Source organism: Mauremys mutica, chromosome 1 (genome assembly GCF_020497125.1).
Source record: "Mauremys mutica isolate MM-2020 ecotype Southern chromosome 1, ASM2049712v1, whole genome shotgun sequence".
NCBI classification, from domain to species: Eukaryota; Metazoa; Chordata; order Testudines; family Geoemydidae; genus Mauremys; species Mauremys mutica.
Window position 1 is genome coordinate 225,839,214 of NC_059072.1, and position 6,000 is coordinate 225,845,213.

A 6,000-nucleotide genomic window follows, 5' to 3' on the forward strand; every position below is an offset into this window, starting at 1 on the left:
AAAGATACTTAAATTTAATTCAGTAAAGTTTGTCCAGGATACTGCATGCATTGCCATATCTGTCACAGTGGGTGCAAAACTGGCAGAAAGATCACACTCAAATAGTAGTTCTTGATGGTTCGCTGTCCAACTGGGAGTGATGTATCTAGTGGGGTCCTGTAGGGGGTCTATCCTTGTATGGTACTATTCAATATTTTCATTGAAACCTTGGATAATGGAGTGGAAAATATGCTTATAAAATTTGCATTTGATACCAAACTCAGAAGGATTTCTACCACTTCAGAGGACAGGATTAGAATTCAAGATGACCGTGGAAAAATGGGAGAATTTGTCTGAAATCAAAGAGATAAAATTTAATAAAGATAAATGGAAAGTACTATACTTAGGAAGGAAAAACCAAATGCACAAATACAAAATGGAGAATCACTGGCTAGGCAGTGGTACTACTGAAAAGGATCCAGCAGTTATATTCCATTTGTGATCCACTATGAGTCAACAAACTGATGCAATTGAGAAAAAGGCTAGCCTTCTGCAACGTATTAACAGGAGTGCCATATGCAAGACATTGGAGGAAATTGCCCTGCTCTGTTTAGCAAGTGTGAGGCCTCAGCTGGAGTACTGTGTCCAGTTCTGGGTGCCACGCTTTCAGAAATATGTGGACAAATTGGAAAGTCCACAGGAAATAAACAAAAATGATAAAAGGTTTTTTAAAAACTGACCTGTGGGGAAAGGATAAAAGAATTGACAAGTTTAGTCATGAAAAAAAGCTGAGGGAGGACCTGATGATAATCTTCAGAGATGATAAGAGCTGTTATAATGAGGACTGATCAATTTTTCTCCATGTCCAATGAAGGCAAGACAAGAAGTAATCTGCTTAAACCACAGCCATGGAGATTTAGATTACATATTAGGAAAACCTTTCTAACTATAAGGATAGTTAAACACTGGAATAGGCATCCAAGGGAAGTTGTAGAATACCCATCACTGGAGGTTTTGCAGAACAAGTTAGAAAAATGCCTGTCGGGGATTATCTAGATAAACTTGATCTTGCCTGAGGAGCAGGGGGTTGGACTAGATGACCTCTTGAGGTCCCTTCCAACCATACATTTCCATGATTCGATGCTTGCTCATAAAGCACCTTGAAATCCTCAAATGGAAGGTATTATTACAAATGAAAGAGATTATTGTTATTTTTAAATGGTGAAATGACAGAATGAGCTGGCCTATCTTCCCATCACAAACTTCTCCTAAGGTGTCCTTTTATTTCTTGACTTTTTTTTTTTTTAAATTTGCATAAGATATAACCCTGGGAAACTTGCATAGCCAATATAAAAAAATCCTCTAAACCAAAAAACTGTCCAAGTAGCAATTCACATAAGCCTCTAAGGTAGGGGTGGCCAAACTGTGTCTTGCAAGCCACATGAGTCTCTTTTACTATTAAAGTGCAGCTCGCAGACCCACCCCACACCTCTCATTCTCCACCTACCAGATGTGGGGGGGGGAGCTCAGGACCTCTGGATTGCAGTGGGGTGGGGTGATGGGGACTTCTACCCAGTGTGGAGGGAAGGGTCTCAGGGCTTCTGCCCTGCGAGGATCACCTGCCAGGGCTCGGGGCTTCAGCAGGAGTGGGGCTGAAGCCCCAACCCCCCGCAGGTGTGCCCCAGCTCTCAAACTTCTGAAGATTGTCTCATGTGGCTCGGAGGGCCAGTAAGTTTGGCCACTCCTGCTCTAAGGGTATGTCTACACTGCACTGTAAACCCGGCTTGTTGACACTGTTTCCAAGCCCTTGCTCGAGCATCCACACTGCATTGCAAACCTATGCTTACAGTTGCTGGACCTAGGGCTCACAGCTATGCTAACACATCCATACTGCACTACACAGATCTTCTGACTCCGTTCTACAGCTTGAGCAGCATCCATGCTGCAAAATTACCAGGCTTGAACCTGAGCCACAGTGAGACTTGCACTCTGAGTCCATCCCCCTAGCAGGGTCCTAAGAACTGGGTCCTGTGCTCTTGCTAAGCCAAGTAAGGGTGTGTGCGTGCATGTGCGTGTGCGTACAAAAGGAGGACTGAGTCAGAGCCCAAGCTTAGTGTGATGTGTTCACATACCCTAAAACTCTAGAACTTTGCCGGCTCAAGCCACCATTCTCAAGAAAAGACCAATGGGAACTTTCACAGCACATTGTGAATGTTAACAAGCAAAAAAAAGGGGGGGGGGCTTTTTGGCCCATTGGGGAAATTAATTTCCAGAGATGACAATCCTTCATTAAAAATACTCTGCTTCTAGATCTCCAGTATGGTAAGTGTTCAGAAAAGTTTCACAGGTAATCCCCAACTACCGTGGCAGAAGGTGAGAAGAAAGTGGTCTCTGAGATAGCCAGAATCCACGTTATATAGAGTTTTAGCAACAACTTCAATTCCACCAAGAAAAACTGATAGCTACTGAAGTCTGAGAGCAGTGTGTAATATGCTTCATAGAGAAGCACTGGCACTGAAGCATCTGAACAATTTTCAATGGTATCCCTATGTAGACAGCATCTCAAGTAAATTTTTTTTTTTTTTTTATAAACACAGAGTTGAACTGTTTTTTCCTCTAACTAGACTTTTTTGTAGATGGGAATGTTTTTTATTTTACTTTGTATGTGTCTGTCGCATCTTACACGCATTTAACATGCGCAATTTCAGCTTTACACGGTCGACAAAAAACAAAAAAAAAGAGAAAAATAACAATTTTAATACTGTATCTATAGTGTGGGCAATTCCGCCTGCCATTCAACTCAATGTAATTTTGACTATACGCGGTTTTCGCTTTACGCGCTAACCGCGGAACGGAACCCCCACGTAAGATGAGACTCGCCTGTACTTGGAGCTTTGATTCTCCTCCCACCCACCCACTCTACTCCATGCATTAACAGAAATAGCCACTGCGACTGTCAAACTACACTAGTGCTACAGATAAATACACCATTGCTCCAGTGGTAGAATCTGACATGGTAGCTCAAAAATCTATAAAGCTCTCTCATGAAGCAGTCTATATCCACTAAGTTATCTAGTCAATGTAGTGAACAGACACAGTAGCAGTGACTTTGCCAACCATCAAGATTTATGGAAATGAATACTCCTTGATGGCTTACTGTTAGGATTATAATACAGCATCACAGTACATACTTTTTAGTATTTACATACTAAGATATGAAAGTGTGTGTTCTTCTGCGTTACAAGGAAATATAGTCATTCTACTTTAAAACTAAGGTGAAAATATTATTTTAGTAGTGATCAAAAGAAATTTTGAATATTTCAATTAAGCTGAAGATAAAAATATATGATTCTTGTACAATATTATATGCAATACTAACAGCATTGTAAGACATTGTTCTTACAGTAAGGTCAAACAAAAGTGATCTGAAAAATGTCCTGTTCGAGACAACAATGTTCTAAAAACCTTGAAGAATTAGTACTTTGGGATTATTTTTAAAATGTTACACATAATCAGAAAAGATGCCCTCACAGAACAACTTGCCAAGAGTGCAGGTGACAAGTTTCTATTCATTGCCAAAATGAGTATAATGCAAACAACAACAAAATAGGGAGAAGTAAATGTGATTTTTTTAAAATGTTCAATTTAAGTAATATAAAGGTATTAGAAATGTAATCATATTTTCCCAGAGGATTTTAAACAAAAAAACAGATTCCATATGAAGTCTTCCACCTCATCTTTAAATTCTCCTGTTTTCATCAGTTTAACTTGACCTTTAACATCACTTTAACATGCAATCTGAGTATTGATTTTTGAAACCGTCAAGGCTACCACCTTCCCTTCCCCCTCTCTTTTTAATAGTTTCTCTGATTAAAAGTCTCAAATTATTTTAAGCCATAAAAGGGCTAAAATTACAACAGCAGAAAAAATGCAAGTTTCTTATAAAATGTATTTGTCTTGAATAGAAGCACAAAGCATCATTGTAACAGACATTAAAGTTGAAAACTAGATTTCTTTGCTATTCAGGTAATATGCATACTGAAACTTTAAAAAAATTGCTGTTTATTTTGGTTTTTGGCAAATCCAAAATGCACTATGGAATGTAAATTCAATCATATTATGTTTAATTACAGAGGAAAACAATTCAATTAAAATGTTTCACACAATCAATAAGGAGAGGCAGGATTTACGGATTTGGGCTACTCCATAATCAAGCACTGTAGCCAAAAGACCATTACTACAATGGGTACTATAGAACTTAGTCATTCACATTCAGCATGAGCTGCAGATGCTCAGCATGTCTTAATTTTTTAATTTTTATATCAGGCCATTATTTGAATGATCATAGGACCCAGGAGCCCAAATCATGGACAAGGACTACACTGTGCAAGGTGCTGTACAAACAAACATACAACAAAAACACAGTAATTTATTTGAAAATGTTGGCCTTAGTTACTGCATAACCTGATGGCTTAGGCCTCTCCAGGGAAAGCTTTCACTTGCCAGTACTGAGTAAACAAGTTTATCTTATTCCCCAAATCCTATTCTATATTGTATTAACTCACAATCTGATCTGTGGAGCATCAAGTTAATTTTCCAAATGTGAATGTAGACCATGTAGTATTGTCTTTCTAATCTACAGAGAACCCCTAATGCTCCTGGTGTTGTTTATAGCTTTCCCCACGCAACAGTGGGAAGAAATTCACTGATTCTTGTCAGTTTCACTATAGCAGTTTCCTGCTACAGCTTGGAAAAGCTACCTGCCGCATCAACAGTAGGCAATGGAGCTATGCAGACAGGAGAAGGAGGATCCAAAAGCCAGAGGCTGGAGAAGTAGTTAAGCAGCAGCACCACCCACACATCCTCTACACAGAAGCCAGGAACCAGGAATTAAAAGGGTAACGCAGCCCCCTCCCCTGCAGCCTATAACAGGCTCTGAAGGGCAGGTTAGAAGTGGGAGCCATAAGCGTCCCACTCAGAACATCCCTCTCCCTTGCAGCTGTCCAGGACCGGGGCGGGGGCGGGGGCAAAGGAAATCCATATGTAATTGCACAGCCACTAGCCAGAGGCTGATCTGAAAGATGGAGGCTTGGAGCAGAGTCAAGGGACAGCCCCGCCGCGACCGGGATCCCTGCGCCTCCCCCACCCCCCCGCAGCTGAAACTGGGGACGGGTTTTCTCCCCGCCGCGGGTGGGCGGGGGGCTGCGCCTGGAGCTCCCCGATGCTCCCCGCCCGCATCTCTCCTGTGGGTCGCTCCCTGCCTAGGAGCAACTGGTCCATTTCCCTAGCGGGGGAAGCCACAAACCCACCCCGGTCCCCGGGTGACGCGCGGAGGATTTCCGAGGCAGCCGCCAGCACCGACCCGTCCCAGCCGGGGACGGGCCATGACCCCCGCGACCCTCCGCCCCCCAACTGCCCTCGGCCCGGATTACCTCAGGGGCCACCGGGAGCCCGACACACCCCCGCCCCGGAGCCCGGCGCCGCGGGGAAACCAGCCCCAGCCCCAGCCCGAGCCCGCCCCGCAGCGCAGCGGCCGCTCACTGCCCGGGGCGGGGCCCCGCCGTTACCGGGCAGCCCGGGGAGGTGACAGGTGGGGCAGGGGCTCCCCCTCGCCGCGCGGCCCCGGCACTCACCCGGCTCCGGCAGCTGCGGCTCCGCCGCTGTTTTCGTTACACCCGGCAGCGCTCGCCACCCCCTCTCTCGCTCTATCCCCGCTCCGCTCTCAGCCTAGCCCGCTGCCCGCCTCGCCCCGCCCCCGCGGACTGCATTGACACCGCCCCCCACCAGTGGGAGAGGGAGCAAGCTGGCAGGAAACCACGCCCCCCACCAAGCGGCCAATAGGAGCGGGCTATTCCTCCGCACGGGCGGGGCCGGGGGCCCCACCCCCACCGTCCGCCCGCTCTCCTATCTCGACCCCGCCCACCGCGCGGACAAGCTGGGTTGACTCTGCAGTTCCCGAGCAACCAGAGCCGGGGTGCGGGCGGCTGCCTGACAGCTGGAGCCTGGGGCGGGGGGAGGGTC

At 45.5% G+C, this 6,000-nt stretch overlaps 1 protein-coding gene across 3 annotated transcripts in view; it reads right to left on the reverse strand.

The window, feature by feature from the left end:
* The window catches only part of CDKL5 (cyclin dependent kinase like 5), a 212,252-nt gene extending 206,583 nt beyond the window's left edge, over positions 1–5,669 (reverse strand). For all 3 annotated transcript variants that reach the window (XM_045017714.1, XM_045017797.1, XM_045017577.1), the window contains exon 1: positions 5,613–5,669. The gene's annotated coding sequence lies outside the window, so the exon portion shown is untranslated. The remainder of the gene's footprint in view (positions 1–5,612) is intronic.
* Between the last annotated feature and the right edge of the window lie 331 nt (positions 5,670–6,000).